At 33.6% G+C, this 24,896-nt stretch overlaps 1 protein-coding gene across 1 annotated transcript in view; it reads right to left on the bottom strand.

Moving 5' to 3' along the window:
• LOC141102421 (protein SSUH2 homolog) overlaps positions 1 to 24,896 on the bottom strand; it is a 129,831-nt gene that overhangs the window by 74,522 nt on the left and 30,413 nt on the right. The gene's annotated exons all lie outside the window — the stretch shown is intronic.

Here is a 24,896-nt window from a genome sequence, read left to right as displayed (position 1 = left end):
TATATATACTGTACACCGCACTACACTGTATTATATATACTGTACACCGCACTACACTGTATTATATATACTGTGCACCACACTACACTGTATTATATACTGTACACCACACTACACTGTATTATATACTGTACACCGCACTACACTGTATTATATATACTGTACACCGCACTACACTGTATTATATATACTGTACACCGCACTACACTGTATTATATACTGTACACCGCACTACACTGTATTATATATACTGTACACCACACTACACTGTATTATATATACTGTACACCACACTACACTGTATTATATACTGTACACCACACTACACTGTATTATATATACTGTACACCACACTACACTGTATTATATATACTGTACACCACACTACACTGTATTATATATACTGTACACTGCACTACACTGTATTATATACTGTACACCGCACTACACTGTATTATATACTGTACACCGCACTACACTGTATTATATATACTGTACACCACACTACACTGTATTATATATACTGTACACCACACTACATTGTATTATATATACTGTACACCGCACTACACTGTATTATATATACTGTACACCGCACTACACTGTATTATATATATACTGTACACCACACTACACTGTATTATATATATTGTACACCACACTACACTGTATTATATATACTGTACACCACACTACACTGTATTATATACTGTACACCGCACTACACTGTATTATATATACTGTACACCGCACTATACTGTATTATATACACTGTACACCACACTACACTGTATTATATACTGTACACCGCACTACACTGTATTATATATACTGTACACCACACTACACTGTATTATATACTGTACACCACACTACACTGTATTATATATACTGTACACCACACTACACTGTATTATATATACTGTACACCGCACTACACTGTATTATATATACTGTACACCGCACTACACTATATTATATATACTGTACAGCACACTACACTGTATTATATATACTGTACACCACACTACACTGTATTATATATACTGTACACCGCACTACACTGTATTATATATACTGTACACCACACTACACTGTATTATATATACTGTACACCGCACTACACTATATTATATATACTGTACAGCACACTACACTGTATTATATATACTGTACACCGCACTACACTGTATTATATATACTGTACACCACACTGTATTATATATACTGTACACCACACTACACTGTATTATATATACTGTACACCGCACTACACTGTATTATATATACTGTACACCACACTGTATAATATATACTGTACACCGCACTACACTGTATTATATATACTGTACACCGCACTACACTGTATTATATACTGTACACCGCACTACACTGTATTATATATACTGTACACCGCACTACACTGTATTATATACTGTACACCACACTACACTGTATTATATACTGTACACCGCACTACACTGTATTATATATACTGTACACCGCACTACACTATATTATATATACTGTACAGCACACTACACTGTATTATATATACTGTACACCGCACTACACTGTATTATATACTGTACACCACACTACATTGTATTATATATACTGTACACCGCACTACACTGTATTATATATACTGTACACCGCACTACACTGTATTATATATACTGTACACCGCACTACACTGTATTATATATACTGTACACCGCACTACACTGTATTATATATACTGTACACCACACTACATTGTATTATATATACTGTACACCGCACTACACTGTATTATATATACTGTACACCGCACTACACTGTATTATATACTGTACACCACACTACACTGTATTATATATACTGTACACCACACTACACTGTATTATATACTGTACACCGCACTACACTGTATTATATATACTGTACACCGCACTATACTGTATTATATATACTGTACACCACACTACACTGTATTATATACTGTACACCGCACTACACTGTATTATATATACTGTACACCACACTACACTGTATTATATACTGTACACCACACTACACTGTATTATATATACTGTACACCACACTACACTGTATTATATATACTGTACACCGCACTACACTGTATTATATATACTGTACACCGCACTACACTATATTATATATACTGTACAGCACACTACACTGTATTATATATACTGTACACCACACTACACTGTATTATATATACTGTACACCGCACTACACTGTATTATATATACTGTACACCACACTACACTGTATTATATATACTGTACACCGCACTACACTATATTATATATACTGTACAGCACACTACACTGTATTATATATACTGTACACCGCACTACACTGTATTATATATACTGTACACCACACTGTATTATATATACTGTACACCACACTACACTGTATTATATATACTGTACACCGCACTACACTGTATTATATATACTGTACACTACACTGTATAATATATACTGTACACCGCACTACACTGTATTATATATACTGTACACCGCACTACACTGTATTATATACTGTACACCGCACTACACTGTATTATATATACTGTACACCGCACTACACTGTATTATATACTGTACACCACACTACACTGTATTATATACTGTACACCGCACTACACTGTATTATATATACTGTACACCGCACTACACTATATTATATATACTGTACAGCACACTACACTGTATTATATATACTGTACACCGCACTACACTGTATTATATACTGTACACCACACTACATTGTATTATATATACTGTACACCGCACTACACTGTATTATATATACTGTACACCGCACTACACTGTATTATATATACTGTACACCACACTACACTGTATTATATACTGTACACCGCACTACACTGTATTATATATACTGTACACCACACTACATTGTATTATATATACTGTACACCGCACTACACTGTATTATATATACTGTACACCGCACTACACTGTATTATATATACTGTACACCGCACTACACTGTATTATATATACTGTACACCACACTACACTGTATTATATATACTGTACACCGCACTACACTGTATTATATATACTGTACACCGCACTACACTGTATTATATATACTGTACACCGCACTACACTGTATTATATATACTGTACACCACACTACATTGTATTATATATACTGTACACACGCACTACACTGTATTATATATACTGTACACCGCACTACACTGTATTATATATACTGTACACCGCACTACACTGTATTATATATACTGTACACCACACTACACTGTATTATATATACTGTACACCGCACTACATTGTATTATATATACTGTACACCGCACTACACTGTATTATATATACTGTACACCGCACTACACTGTATTATATATACTGTACACCGCACTACACTGTATTATATACTGTACACCACACTACACTGTATTATATATACTGTACACCACACTACACTGTATTATATATACTGTACACCGCACTACACTGTATTATATATACTGTACACCGCACTACACTGTATTATATATACTGTACACCACACTACACTGTATTATATATACTGTACACCACACTACACTGTATTATATACTGTACACCACACTACACTGTATTATATATACTGTACACCACACTACACTTTATTATATATATTGTACACCACACTACACTGTATTATATACTGTACACCGCACTACACTGTATTATATATACTGTACATCACACTACACTGTATTATATATACTGTACACTACACTGTATATATATACTGTACACCACACTACACTGTATTATATACTGTACACCGCACTACACTGTATTATATATACTGTACACCGCACTACACTGTATTATATATACTGTACACCACACTACACTGTATTATATATATTGTACACCACACTACACTGTATTATATATACTGTACACCACACTACACTGTATAATATATACTGTACACCGCACTACACTGTATTATATATACTGTACACCACACTACTGTATTATATACTGTACACCGCACTACACTGTATTATATATACTGTACACCGCACTACACTATATTATATATACTGTACACCACACTACACTGTATTATATATACTGTACACCGCACTACACTGTATTATATATACTGTACACCACACACTGTATTATATATACTGTACACCACACTACACTGTATTATATATACTGTACACCGCACTACACTGTATTATATACTGTACACCACACTACATTGTATTATATATACTGTACACCGCACTACACTGTATTATATATACTGTACACCGCACTACACTGTATTATATATACTGTACACCACACTACACTGTATTATATACTGTACACCGCACTACACTGTATTATATACTGTACACCACACTACACTGTATTATATATACTGTACACCACACTACATTGTATTATATATACTGTACACCGCACTACACTGTATTATATATACTGTACACCGCACTACACTGTATTATATACTGTACACCACACTACACTGTATATATATACTGTACACCACACTACACTGTATTATATATACTGTACACCGCACTACACTGTATTATATATACTGTACATCACACTACACTGTATTATATATACTGTACACCACACTACACTGTATTATATATACTGTACACCACACTACACTGTATTATATACTGTACACCACACTACACTGTATTATATACTGTACACCACACTACACTGTATTATATATACTGTACACCGCACTACACTGTATTATATACTGTACACCACACTACACTGTATTATATACTGTACACCGCACTACACTGTATTATATACTGTACACCACACTACACTGTATTATATATACTGTACACCGCACTACACTGTATTATATATACTGTACACCACACTACACTGTATTATATATACTGTACACCGCACTACACTGTATTATATACTGTACACCACACTACACTGTATTATATATACTGTACACCGCACTACACTGTATTATATACTGTAAACCACACTACACTGTATTATATATACTGTACACCGCACTACACTGTATTATATACTGTACACCACACTACACTGTATTATATATACTGTACACCACACTACACTGTATTATATATACTGTACACCACACTACACTGTATTATATACTGTACACCGCACTACATTGTATTATATATACTGTACACCACACTACACTGTATTATATATACTGTACACCGCACTACACTGTATTATATACTGTACACCACACTACATTGTATTATATACTGTACACCGCACTACACTGTATTATATATACTGTACACCACACTACACTGTATTATATATACTGTACACCGCACTACACTGTATTATATACTGTACACCGCACTACATTGTATTATATATACTGTACACCACACTACACTGTATTATATATACTGTACACCGCACTACACTATATTATATATACTGTACAGCACACTACACTGTATTATATATACTGTACACCGCACTACACTGTATTATATATACTGTACACCACACTGTATTATATATACTGTACACCACACTACACTGTATTATATATACTGTACACCGCACTACACTGTATTATATATACTGTACACTACACTGTATAATATATACTGTACACCGCACTACACTGTATTATATATACTGTACACCGCACTACACTGTATTATATACTGTACACCGCACTACACTGTATTATATATACTGTACACCGCACTACACTGTATTATATACTGTACACCACACTACACTGTATTATATACTGTACACCGCACTACACTGTATTATATATACTGTACACCGCACTACACTATATTATATATACTGTACAGCACACTACACTGTATTATATATACTGTACACCGCACTACACTGTATTATATACTGTACACCACACTACATTGTATTATATATACTGTACACCGCACTACACTGTATTATATATACTGTACACCGCACTACACTGTATTATATATACTGTACACCACACTACACTGTATTATATACTGTACACCGCACTACACTGTATTATATATACTGTACACCACACTACATTGTATTATATATACTGTACACCGCACTACACTGTATTATATATACTGTACACCGCACTACACTGTATTATATATACTGTACACCGCACTACACTGTATTATATATACTGTACACCACACTACACTGTATTATATATACTGTACACCGCACTACACTGTATTATATATACTGTACACCGCACTACACTGTATTATATATACTGTACACCACACTACATTGTATTATATATACTGTACACCGCACTACACTGTATTATATATACTGTACACCGCACTACACTGTATTATATATACTGTACACCGCACTACACTGTATTATATATACTGTACACCACACTACATTGTATTATATATACTGTACACCGCACTACATTGTATTATATATACTGTACACCGCACTACACTGTATTATATATACTGTACACCGCACTACACTGTATTATATATACTGTACACCGCACTACACTGTATTATATACTGTACACCACACTACACTGTATTATATATACTGTACACCACACTACACTGTATTATATATACTGTACACCGCACTACACTGTATTATATATACTGTACACCGCACTACACTGTATTATATATACTGTACACCACACTACACTGTATTATATATACTGTACACCACACTACACTGTATTATATACTGTACACCACACTACACTGTATTATATATACTGTACACCACACTACACTTTATTATATATATTGTACACCACACTACACTGTATTATATACTGTACACCGCACTACACTGTATTATATATACTGTACATCACACTACACTGTATTATATATACTGTACACTACACTGTATATATATACTGTACACCACACTACACTGTATTATATACTGTACACCGCACTACACTGTATTATATATACTGTACACCGCACTACACTGTATTATATATACTGTACACCACACTACACTGTATTATATATATTGTACACCACACTACACTGTATTATATATACTGTACACCACACTACACTGTATAATATATACTGTACACCGCACTACACTGTATTATATATACTGTACACCACACTACACTGTATTATATACTGTACACCGCACTACACTGTATTATATATACTGTACACCGCACTACACTATATTATATATACTGTACACCACACTACACTGTATTATATATACTGTACACCGCACTACACTGTATTATATATACTGTACACCACACTGTATTATATATACTGTACACCACACTACACTGTATTATATATACTGTACACCGCACTACACTGTATTATATACTGTACACCACACTACATTGTATTATATATACTGTACACCGCACTACACTGTATTATATATACTGTACACCGCACTACACTGTATTATATATACTGTACACCACACTACACTGTATTATATACTGTACACCGCACTACACTGTATTATATACTGTACACCACACTACACTGTATTATATATACTGTACACCACACTACATTGTATTATATATACTGTACACCGCACTACACTGTATTATATATACTGTACACCGCACTACACTGTATTATATACTGTACACCACACTACACTGTATATATATACTGTACACCACACTACACTGTATTATATATACTGTACACCGCACTACACTGTATTATATATACTGTACATCACACTACACTGTATTATATATACTGTACACCACACTACACTGTATTATATACTGTACACCACACTACACTGTATTATATACTGTACACCACACTACACTGTATTATATATACTGTACACCGCACTACACTGTATTATATACTGTACACCACACTACACTGTATTATATACTGTACACCGCACTACACTGTATTATATACTGTACACCACACTACACTGTATTATATATACTGTACACCGCACTACACTGTATTATATATACTGTACACCACACTACACTGTATTATATATACTGTACACCGCACTACACTGTATTATATACTGTACACCACACTACACTGTATTATATATACTGTACACCGCACTACACTGTATTATATACTGTAAACCACACTACACTGTATTATATATACTGTACACCGCACTACACTGTATTATATACTGTACACCACACTACACTGTATTATATATACTGTACACCACACTACACTGTATTATATATACTGTACACCACACTACACTGTATTATATACTGTACACCGCACTACATTGTATTATATATACTGTACACCACACTACACTGTATTATATATACTGTACACCGCACTACACTGTATTATATACTGTACACCACACTACATTGTATTATATACTGTACACCGCACTACACTGTATTATATATACTGTACACCACACTACACTGTATTATATATACTGTACACCGCACTACACTGTATTATATACTGTACACCGCACTACATTGTATTATATATACTGTACACCACACTACACTGTATTATATATACTGTACACCGCACTACACTGTATTATATACTGTACACCGCACTACACTGTATTATATACTGTACACCACACTACACTGTATTATATACTGTACACCGCACTACATTGTATTATATATACTGTACACCACACTACACTGTATTATATATACTGTACACCGCACTACACTGTATTATATACTGTACACCACACTACACTGTATTATATACTGTACACCGCACTACATTGTATTATATATACTGTACACCACACTACACTGTATTATATATACTGTACACCACACTACACTGTATTATATACTGTACACCGCACTACATTGTATTATATATACTGTACACCACACTACACTGTATTATATATACTGTACACCGCACTACACTGTATTATATACTGTAAACCACACTACACTGTATTATATATACTGTACACCGCACTACACTGTATTATATACTGTAAACCACACTACATTGTATTATATATACTGTACACCGCACTACACTGTATTATATATACTGTACACCGCACTACACTGTATTATATATACTGTACACCGCACTACACTGTATTATATACTGTAAACCACACTACACTGTATTATATATACTGTACACCGCACTACACTGTATTATATACTGTACACCACACTACACTGTATTATATATACTGTACACCACACTACACTGTATTATATATACTGTACACCACACTACACTGTATTATATATTGTACACCACACTACACTGTATTATATATACTGTACACCACACTACACTGTATTATATATACTGTACACCGCACTACACTGTATTATATACTGTACACCACACTACACTGTATTATATATACTGTACACCGCACTACACTGTATTATATACTGTACACCGCACTACACTGTATTATATATACTGTACACCACACTGTATTATATATACTGTACACCACACTACACTGTATATACTGTACACCGCACTACACTGTATTATATACTGTACACCGCACTACACTGTATTATATATACTGTACACCACACTACACTGTATTATATATACTGTACACCACACTACACTGTATTATATATACTGTACACCGCACTACACTGTATATATATATACTGTACACCACACTACACTGTATTATATACTGTACACCGCACTACACTGTATTATATATACTGTACACCGCACTACACTGTATTATATACTGTACACCGCACTACACTGTATTATATATACTGTACACCACACTACACTGTATTATATATACTGTACACCACACTACACTGTATTATATATACTGTACACCGCACTACACTGTATATACTGTACACCACACTACACTGTATTATATATACTGTACACCACACTACACTGTATTATATACTGTACACCACACTACACTGTATTATATATACTGTACACCACACTACACTGTATTATATACTGTACACCACACTACACTGTATTATATATACTGTATACCGCACTACACTGTATTATATACTGTACACCACACTACACTGTATTATATATACTGTACACCGCACTACACTGTATTATATATACTGTACACCACACTACACTGTATTATATACTGTACACTACACTGTATTATATATACTGTACACCGCACTACACTGTATTATATATACTGTACACCGCACTACACTGTATTATATATACTGTACACCACACTACACTGTATTATATATACTGTACACCGCACTACACTGTATTATATATACTGTACACCACACTACACTGTATTATATACTGTACACCACACTACACTGTATTATATCTACTGTACACCGCACTACACTGTATTATATACTGTACACCGCACTACACTGTATTATATAATGTACACCGCACTACACTGTATTATATACTGTACACCACACTACACTGTATTATATACTGTACACCACACTACACTGTATTATATACTGTACACCACACTACACTGTATTATATATATTGTACACCACACTACACTGTATTATATACTGTACACCGCACTACACTGTATTATATATACTGTACACCACACTACACTGTATTATATACTGTACACCACACTACACTGTATTATATATACTGTACACCGCACTACACTGTATTATATACTGTACACCGCACTACACTGTATTATATACTGTACACCGCACTACACTGTATTATATACTGTACACCACACTACACTGTATTATATACTGTACACCACACTACACTGTATTATATACTGTACACCACACTACACTGTATTATATATACTGTACACCACACTACACTGTATTATATACTGTACACCACACTACACTGTATTATATACTGTACACCACACTACACTGTATTATATACTGTACACCACACTACACTGTATTATATATATTGTACACCACACTACACTGTATTATATACTGTACACCGCACTACACTGTATTATATATACTGTACACCGCACTACAATGTATTATATATACTGTACACCGCACTACACTGTATTATATACTGTACACCGCACTACACTGTATTATATACTGTACACCACACTACACTGTATTATATACTGTACACTACACTGTATTATATATACTGTTCACCGCACTACACTGTATTATATACTGTACACCACACTACACTGTATTATATATACTGTACACCGCACTACACTGTATTATATATACTGTACACCGCACTACACCGTATTATATACTGTACACCGCACTACACTGTATTATATATACTGTACACCACACTACACTGTATTATATATACTGTACACCGCACTACACTGTATTATATACTGTACACCACACTACACTGTATTATATACTGTACACCACACTACACTGTATTATTTATACTGTACACCGCACTACACTGTATATATATACTGTACACCGCACTACACTGTATTATATACTGTACACCACACTACACTGTATTATATATACTGTACACCACACTACACTGTATTATATACTGTACACCGCACTACACTGTATTATATATACTGTACACCGCACTACACTGTATTATATATACTGTACACCGCACTACACTGTATTATATATATACTGTACACCGCACTACACTGTATTATATACTGTACACCACACTACACTGTATATATATATATATTTACTGTACAACGCACTACACTGTATTATATATACTGTACACCACACTACACTGTATTATATATACTGTACACCGCACTACACTGTATTATATACTGTACAACGCACTACACTGTATATATATATATACTGTACAACGCACTACACTGTATTATATATACTGTACACCACACTACACTGTATTATATATACTGTACACCACACCACACTGTATTATATACTGTACACCACACTACACTGTATATATATATACTGTACACCGCACTACACTGTATTATATACTGTACACAACACTACACTGTATTATATATACTGTACACCGCACTACACTGTATTATATACTGTACACCGCACTACACTGTATTATATACTGTACACAACACTACACTGTATTATATATACTGTACACCACACTACACTGTATTATATACTGTACACCACACTACACTGTATTATATATACTGTACACCGCACTACACTGTATTATATACTGTACACCACACTACACTGTATTATATATACTGTACACCACACTGTATTATATATACTGTATACCGCACTACACTGTATTATATATACTGTACACCACACTATACTGTATTATATATACTGTACACCACACTACACTGTATTATATACTGTACACCACACTACACTGTATTATATATACTGTACACCGCACTACACTGTATTATATATACTGTACACCACACTACACTGTATTATATATACTGTACACCGCACTACACTGTATTATATATACTGTACACCGCACTACACTGTATTATATACTGTACACCGCACTACACTGTATTATATATACTGTACACCACACTACACTGTATTATATACTGTACATCACACTACACTGTATTATATATACTGTACACCGCACTACACTGTATTATATATACTGTACACCGCACTACACTGTATTATATACTGTACACCGCACTACACTGTATTATATATACTGTACACCGCACTACACTGTATTATATATACTGTACACCACACTACACTGTATTATATACTGTACACCACACTACACTGTATTATATACTGTACACCACACTACACTGTATTATATATACTGTGCACCACACTACACTGTATTATATACTGTACACCACACTACACTGTATTATATACTGTACACCGCACTACACTGTATTATATATACTGTGCACCACACTACACTGTATATATATATATATACTGTACAACGCACTACACTGTATTATATATACTGTACACCACACTACACTGTATTATATATACTGTACACCACACTACACTGTATTATATACTGTACACCACACTACACTGTATATATATATACTGTACACCGCACTACACTGTATTATATACTGTACACAACACTACACTGTATTATATATACTGTACACCGCACTACACTGTATTATATACTGTACACCGCACTACACTGTATTATATACTGTACACAACACTACACTGTATTATATATACTGTACACCACACTACACTGTATTATATACTGTACACCACACTACACTGTATTATATATACTGTACACCGCACTACACTGTATTATATATACTGTACACCACTCTACACTGTATTATATATACTGTACACCGCACTACACTGTATTATATATACTGTACACCACACTACACTGTATTATATATACTGTACACCACACTGTATTATATATACTGTATACCGCACTACACTGTATTATATATACTGTACACCACACTATACTGTATTATATATACTGTACACCACACTACACTGTATTATATACTGTACACCACACTACACTGTATTATATATACTGTACACCGCACTACACTGTATTATATATACTGTACACCACACTACACTGTATTATATATACTGTACACCGCACTACACTGTATTATATATACTGTACACCACACTACACTGTATTATATACTGTACATCACACTACACTGTATTATATATACTGTACACCGCACTACACTGTATTATATATACTGTACACCGCACTACACTGTATTATATACTGTACACCGCACTACACTGTATTATATATACTGTACACCGCACTACACTGTATTATATATACTGTACACCACACTACACTGTATTATATACTGTACACCACACTACACTGTATTATATACTGTACACCACACTACACTGTATTATATATACTGTGCACCACACTACACTGTATTATATACTGTACACCACACTACACTGTATTATATACTGTACACCGCACTACATTGTATTATATATACTGTACACCACACTACACTGTATTATATATACTGTGCACCAGACTACACTGTATTATATACTGTACATCACACTACACTGTATTATATATACCGTACACCACACTACACTGTATTATATATACTGTGCACCAGACTACACTGTATTATATACTGTACATCACACTACATTGTATTATATATACTGTACACCACACTACACTGTATTATATATACTGTACACCACACTACACTGTATTATATACTGTACACCGCACTACACTGTATTATATATACTGTACACCGCACTACACTGTATTATATATACTGTACACCGCACTACACTGTATTATATATACTGCACACCACACTACACTGTATTATATATACTGTACACCGCACTACACTGTATTATATATACTGTACACCGCACTACACTGTATTATATACTGTACACCACACTACACTGTATTATATATACTGTACACCGCACTACACTGTATTATATATACTGCACACCACACTACACTGTATTATATATACTGTACACCGCACTACACTGTATTATATATACTGTACACCGCACTACACTGTATTATATACTGTACACCACACTACACTGTATTATATATACTGTACACCGCACTACACTGTATTATATATACTGTACACCACACTACATTGTATTATATATACTGTACACCGCACTACACTGTATTATATATACTGTACACCACACTACACTGTATTATATATACTGTACACCACACTACACTGTATTATATATATACTGTACACCACACTACACTGTATTATATATATTGTACACCACACTACACTGTATTATATATACTGTACACCACACTACACTGTATAATATATACTGTACACCGCACTACACTGTATTATATATACTGTACACCACACTACACTGTATTATATACTGTACACCGCACTACACTGTATTATATATACTGTACACCGCACTACACTATATTATATATACTGTACACCACACTACACTGTATTATATACTGTACACCACACTACACTGTATTATATATACTGTACACCGCACTACACTGTATTATATATACTGTACACCACACTGTATTATATATACTGTACACCACACTACACTGTATTATATATACTGTACACCGCACTACACTGTATTATATACTGTACACCACACTACATTGTATTATATATACTGTACACCGCACTACACTGTATTATATATACTGTACACCGCACTACACTATATTATATACTGTACACCACACTACATTGTATTATATATACTGTACACCGCACTACACTGTATTATATATACTGTACACCACACTACACTGTATTATATATACTGTACACGGCACTACACTGTATTATATATACTGTACACCACACTACACTGTATTATATACTGTACACCACACTACACTGTATTATATATACTGTACACCGCACTACACTGTATTATATATACTGTACACCACACTGTATTATATATACTGTACACCACACTACACTGTATTATATATACTGTACACCGCACTACACTGTATTATATACTGTACACCACACTACATTGTATTATATATACTGTACACCGCACTACACTGTATTATATATACTGTACACCGCACTACACTATATTATATACTGTACACCACACTACATTGTATTATATATACTGTACACCGCACTACACTGTATTATATATACTGTACACCGCACTACACTGTATTATATACTGTACACCACACTACACTGTATTATATATACTGTACACCACACTACACTGTATTATATATACTGTACACCGCACTACACTGTATTATATATACTGTACACCACACTACACTGTATTATATATACTGTACACCACACTACACTTTATTATATATACTGTACACCACACTACACTGTATTATATATACTGTACACCACACTACACTGTATTATATATACTGTACACCACACTACACTGTATTATATATACTGTACACCACACTACACTATATTATATATACTGTACACCACACTACACTGTATTATATACTGTACACCGCACTACATTGTATTATATATACTGTACACCACACTACACTATATTATATATACTGTACACCACACTACACTGTATTATATACTGTACACCACACTACACTGTATTATATATACTGTACACCACACTACACTGTATTATATATACTGTACACCACACTACACTTTATTATATATATTGTACACCACACTACACTGTATTATATATACTGTACACCACACTACACTGTATTATATATACTGTACACCACACTACACTGTATTATATATACTGTACACCACACTACACTGTATTATATATACTGTACACCGCACTACACTGTATTATATACTGTAAACCGCACTACACTGTATTATATATACTGTACACCGCACTACACTGTATTATATACTGTACACCGCACTACACTGTATTATATATACTGTACACCACACTACACTGTATTATATATACTGTACACCACACTACACTGTATTATATACTGTACACCACACTACACTGTATTATATACTGTACACTACACTGTATTATATATACTGTACACCACACTACACTGTATTATATACTGTACACCGCACTACACTGTATTATATATACTGTACACCACACTACACTGTATTATATATACTGTACACCGCACTACACTGTATTATATATACTGTACACCACACTTCATTGTATTATATATACTGTACACCGCACTACACTGTATTATATATACTGTACACCACACTACATTGTATTATATATACTGTACACCGCACTACACTGTATTATATATACTGTACACCACACTACACTGTATTATATATACTGTACACCGCACTACACTGTATTATATATACTGTACACCGCACTACACTGTATTATATATACTGTACACCACACTACACTGTATTATATATACTGTACACCACACTACACTTTATTATATATATTGTACACCGCACTACACTGTATTATATATACTGTACACCACACTACACTGTATTATATATACTGTACACCACACTACACTTTATTATATATATTGTACACCGCACTACACTGTATTATATATACTGTACACCACACTACACTGTATTATATACTGTACACCACACTACACTGTATTATATATACTGTACACCGCACTACACTGTATTATATATACTGTACACCACACTACACTGTATTATATACTGTACACCACACTACACTGTATTATATATACTGTACACCGCACTACACTGTATTATATACTGTACACCACACTACACTGTGTTATATATACTGTACACCGCACTACACTGTATTATATACTGTAAACCGCACTACACTGTATTATATATACTGTACACCGCACTACACTGTATTATATATACTGTACACCACACTACACTATATTATATACTGTACACCACACTACACTTTATTATATACTGTACACCACACTACACTGTATTATATATACTGTACACCACACGACACTATTATATACTGTACACCACACTACACTGTATTATATACTGTACACTACACTGTATTATATATACTGTACACCACAATACACTGTATTATATATACTGTTCACCGCACTACACTGTATTATATACTGTACACCACACTACACTGTATTATATATACTGTGCACCACACTACACTGTATTATATACTGTACACCACACTACACTGTATTATATACTGTACACCGCACTACACTGTATTATATATACTGTACACCGCACTACACTGTATTATATATACTGTACACCGCACTACACTGTATTATATACTGTACACCGCACTACACTGTATTATATATACTGTTCACCACACTACACTGTATTATATATACTGTTCACCGCACTACACTGTATTATATACTGTACACCGCACTACACTGTATTATATACTGTACACCACACTACACTGTATTATATATACTATACACCGCACTACACTGTATTATATATACTGTACACCGCACTACACTGTATTATATACTGTACACCGCACTACACTGTATTATATATACTGTACACCACACTACACTGTATTATATACTGTACACCGCACTACACTGTATTATATATACTATACACCACACTACACTGTATTATATATACTGTACACCACACTACACTGTATTATATACTGTACACCGCACTACACTGTATTATATATACTGTACACCACACTACACTGTATTATATATACTGTACACCACACTACACTGTATTATATATACTGTACACCGCACTACACTGTATTATATATACTGTACACCGCACTACACTGTATTATATATACTGTACACCGCACTACACTGTATTATATACTGTACACCGCACTACACTGTATTATATATACTGTACACCACACTACACTTTATTATATATACTGTTCACCGCACTACACTGTATTATATACTGTACACCACACTACACTGTATTATATATACTGTACACCGCACTACACTGTATTATATACTGTACACCGCACTACACTGTATTATATACTGTACACCACACTACACTGTATTATATATACTGTACACCGCACTACACTGTATTATATACTGTACACCGCACTACACTGTATTATATACTGTACACCACACTACACTGTATTATATATACTGTACACCACACTACACTGTATTATATACTGTACACCACACTACACTGTATTATATACTGTACACTACACTGTATTATATATACTGTACACCACAATACACTGTATTATATATACTGTTCACCGCACTACACTGCATTATATACTGTACACCACACTACACTGTATTATATATACTGTACACCACACTACACTGTATTATATATACTGTACACCACACTACACTGTATTATATATACTGTACACTACACTGTATTATATATATACTGTAAACCACACTACACTGTATTATATATATTGTACACCACACTATACTGTATTATATATACTGTACACCACACTACACTGTATAATATATACTGTACACCACACTACACTGTATTATATATACTGTACACCACACTACACTGTATAATATATACTGTACACCGCACTACACTGTATTATATATACTGTACACCGCACTACACTGTATTATATACTGTACACCGCACTACACTGTATTATATATACTGTACACCGCACTACACTATATTATATATACTGTACACCACACTACACTATATTATATATACTGTACACCGCACTACACTGTATTATATATACTGTACACCACACTGTATTATATATACTGTACACCACACTACACTGTATTATATATACTGTACACCGCACTACACTGTATTATATACTGTACACCACACTACATTGTATTATATATACTGTACACCGCACTACACTGTATTATATATACTGTACACCGCACTACACTATATTATATACTGTACACCACACTACATTGTATTATATATACTGTACACCGCACTACACTGTATTATATATACTGTACACCACACTACACTGTATTATATATACTGTACACCGCACTACACTGTATTATATATACTGTACACCGCACTACACTGTATTATATACTGTACACCACACTACACTGTATTATATATACTGTACACCACACTACACTGTATTATATATACTGTACACCGCACTACACTGTATTATATATACTGTACACCGCACTACACTGTATTATATATACTGTACACCACACTACACTGTATTATATACTGTACACCACACTACACTGTATTATATATACTGTACACCGCACTACACTGTATTATATACTGTACACCGCACTACACTGTATTATATATACTGTACACCACACTACACTGTATTATATATACTGTACACCACACTACACTTTATTATATATATTGTACACCACACTACACTGTATTATATATACTGTACACCGCACTACACTGTATTATATATACTGTACACCACACTACACTGTATTATACATACTGTACACCGCACTACACTGTATTATATACTGTACACCGCACTACACTGTATTATATATACTGTACACCACACTACACTGTATTATATATACTGTACACCACACTACACTTTATTATATATATTGTACACCACACTACACTGTATTATATATACTGTACACCGCACTACACTGTATTATATATACTGTACACCACACTACACTGTATTATATATACTGTACACCACACTACACTTTATTATATATATTGTACACCACACTACACTGTATTATATATACTGTACACCGCACTACACTGTATTATATATACTGTACACCACACTACACTGTATTATATAGTGTACACCGCACTACACTGTATTATATACTGTACACCGCACTACATTGTATTATATATACTGTACACCGCACTACACTGTATTATATATACTGTACACCACACTACACTGTATTATATATACTGTACACCACACTACACTGTATTATATACTGTATACCGCACTACACTGTATTATATATACTGTACACCACACTACACTGTATTATATATACTGTACACCACACTACACTGTATTATATACTGTACACCGCACTACACTGTATTATATACTGTACACCACACTACACTGTATTATATATACTGTACACCACACTACACTGTATTATATACTGTACACCGCACTACACTGTATTATATACTGTACACCACACTACACTGTATTATATATACTGTACACCACACTACACTGTATTATATATACTGTACACCGCACTACACTGTACTATATATACTGTACACCACAATACACTGTATTATATATACTGTTCACCGCACTACACTGTATTATATATACTGTACACCACACTACACTGTATTATATATACTGTACACCGCACTACACTGTATTATATATACTGTACACCGCACTACACTGTATTATATATACTGTACACCGCACTACACTGTATTATATAGTGTACACCGCACTACACTGTATTATATACTGTACACCACACTACATTGTATTATATATACTGTACACCGCACTACACTGTATTATATATACTGTACACCGCACTACACTGTATTATATATACTGTACACCGCACTACACTGTATTATATATACTGTACACTACACTGTATTATATATACTGTACACCACACTACACTGTATTATATATACTGTACACCACACTACACTGTATTATATACTGTATACCGCACTACACTGTATTATATATACTGTACACCACACTACACTGTATTATATATACTGTACACCACACTACACTGTATTATATACTGTACACCGCACTACACTGTATTATATACTGTACACCACACTACACTGTATTATATATACTGTACACCACACTACACTGTATTATATATACTGTACACCGCACTACACTGTATTATATATACTGTACACCACACTACACTGTATTATATACTGTACACCGCACTACACTGTATTATATATACTGTACACCACACTACACTGTATTATATACAGTACACCGCACTACACTGTATTATATATACTGTACACCACACTACACTGTATTATATACTGTACACCGCACTACGCTGTATTATATATACTGTACACCACACTACACTGTATTATATATAATGTACACCACACTACACTGTATTATTTACTGTACACCGCACTACACTGTATTATATATACTGTACACCACACTACACTGTATTATATACTGTACACCGCACTACGCTGTATTATATATACTGTACACCACACTACACTGTATTATATATACTGTACACCGCACTACACTGTATTATATATACTGTACACCGCACTACACTGTATTATATACTGTACACCGCACTACACTGTATTATATATACTGTACACCACACTACATTATATTATATTATATACTGTACACCACACTACATTGTATTATATATACTGTACACCGCACTACACTGTATTATATACTGTACACCACACTACACTGTATTATATATACTGTACACCACACTACACTGTATTATATATACTGTACACCACACTACATTGTATTATATATACTGTACACAGCACTACACTGTATTATATATACTGTACACCACACTACACTGTATTATATACTGTACACAGCACTACACTGTATTATATATACTGTACACCACACTACACTGTATTATATATACTGTACACCACACTACATTGTACTATATATACTGTACACCGCACTACACTGTATTATATACTGTACACCACACTACATTGTATTATATATACTGTACACCACACTACACTGTATTATATATAATGTACACCACACTACACTGTATTATATATAATGTACACCGCACTACACTGTATTATATACTGTACACCACACTACACTGTATTATATATACTGTACACCACACTACACTGTATTATATACTGTACACCACACTACATTGTACTATATATACTGTACACCGCACTACACTGTATTATATACTGTACACCACACTACACTGTATTATATATACTGTACACCACACTACACTGTATTATATATACTGTACATCACACTACACTGTATTATATATAATGTACACCACACTACACTGTATTATATATAATGTACACCGCACTACACTGTATTATATACTGTACACCACACTACACTGTATTATATATACTGTACACCACACTACACTGTATTATATACTGTAAACCACACTACACTGTATTATATATACTGTACACCGTACTACACTGTATTATATATACTGTACACTACATTGTATTATATATACTGTACACCGCACTACACTGTATTATATACTGTACACCACACTACACTGTATTATATATACTGTACACCACACTACACTGTATTATATACTGTAAACCGCACTACACTGTATTATATACTGTACACCACACTACACTGTATTATATACTGTACACCACACTACACTGTATTATATATACTGTACACCACACTACACTGTATTATATATACTGTACACCGCACTACACTGTATTATATATATTGTACACCACACTACACTGTATTATATATACTGTACACCACACTACACTGTATTATATACTGTACACCACACTACACTGTATTATATATACTGTACACCACACTACACTGTATTATATATACTGTACACCGCACTACACTGTATTATATATACTGTACACCGCACTACACTGTATTATATACTGTACACCGCACTACACTGTATTATATATACTGTACACCACACTACATTATATTATATTATATACTGTACACCACACTACATTGTATTATATATACTGTACACCGCACTACACTGTATTATATACTGTACACCACACTACACTGTATTATATATACTGTACACCACACTACACTGTATTATATATACTGTACACCACACTACATTGTATTATATATACTGTACACAGCACTACACTGTATTATATATACTGTACACCACACTACACTGTATTATATACTGTACACAGCACTACACTGTATTATATATACTGTACACCACACTACACTGTATTATATATACTGTACACCACACTACATTGTACTATATATACTGTACACCGCACTACACTGTATTATATACTGTACACCACACTACATTGTATTATATATACTGTACACCACACTACACTGTATTATATATAATGTACACCACACTACACTGTATTATATATAATGTACACCGCACTACACTGTATTATATACTGTACACCACACTACACTGTATTATATATACTGTACACCACACTACACTGTATTATATACTGTACACCACACTACATTGTACTATATATACTGTACACCGCACTACACTGTATTATATACTGTACACCACACTACACTGTATTATATATACTGTACACCACACTACACTGTATTATATATACTGTACATCACACTACACTGTATTATATATAATGTACACCACACTACACTGTATTATATATAATGTACACCGCACTACACTGTATTATATACTGTACACCACACTACACTGTATTATATATACTGTACACCACACTACACTGTATTATATACTGTAAACCACACTACACTGTATTATATATACTGTACACCGTACTACACTGTATTATATATACTGTACACTACATTGTATTATATATACTGTACACCGCACTACACTGTATTATATACTGTACACCACACTACACTGTATTATATATACTGTACACCACACTACACTGTATTATATACTGTAAACCGCACTACACTGTATTATATACTGTACACCACACTAACACTGTATTATATACTGTACACCACACTACACTGTATTATATATACTGTACACCACACTACACTGTATTATATATACTGTACACCGCACTACACTGTATTATATATATTGTACACCACACTACACTGTATTATATATACTGTACACCACACTACACTGTATTATATACTGTACACCACACTACACTGTATTATATATACTGTACACCACACTACACTGTATTATATATACTGTACACCGCACTACACTGTATTATATATACTGTACACCGCACTACACTGTATTATATATACTGTACACCACACTACATTGTATTATATATACTGTACACCACACTACACTGTATTATATACTGTACACCACACTACACTGTATTATATATACTGTACACCACACTACACTGTATTATATATACTGTACACCACACTACACTGTATTATATATACTGTACACCACACTACATTGTATTATATATACTGTACACCACACTACACTGTATTATATATACTGTACATGGCACTACACTGTATTATATATACTGTACACCACACTACACTGTATTATATACTGTACACCACACTACATTGTATTATATACT

Source organism: Aquarana catesbeiana, linkage group LG07 (genome assembly GCF_042186555.1).
Source record: "Aquarana catesbeiana isolate 2022-GZ linkage group LG07, ASM4218655v1, whole genome shotgun sequence".
Taxonomy (NCBI): domain Eukaryota; kingdom Metazoa; phylum Chordata; class Amphibia; order Anura; family Ranidae; genus Aquarana; species Aquarana catesbeiana.
Note: the sequence above shows the minus strand (reverse complement) of the source record. Positions and strands in the feature narration are given on the sequence as shown.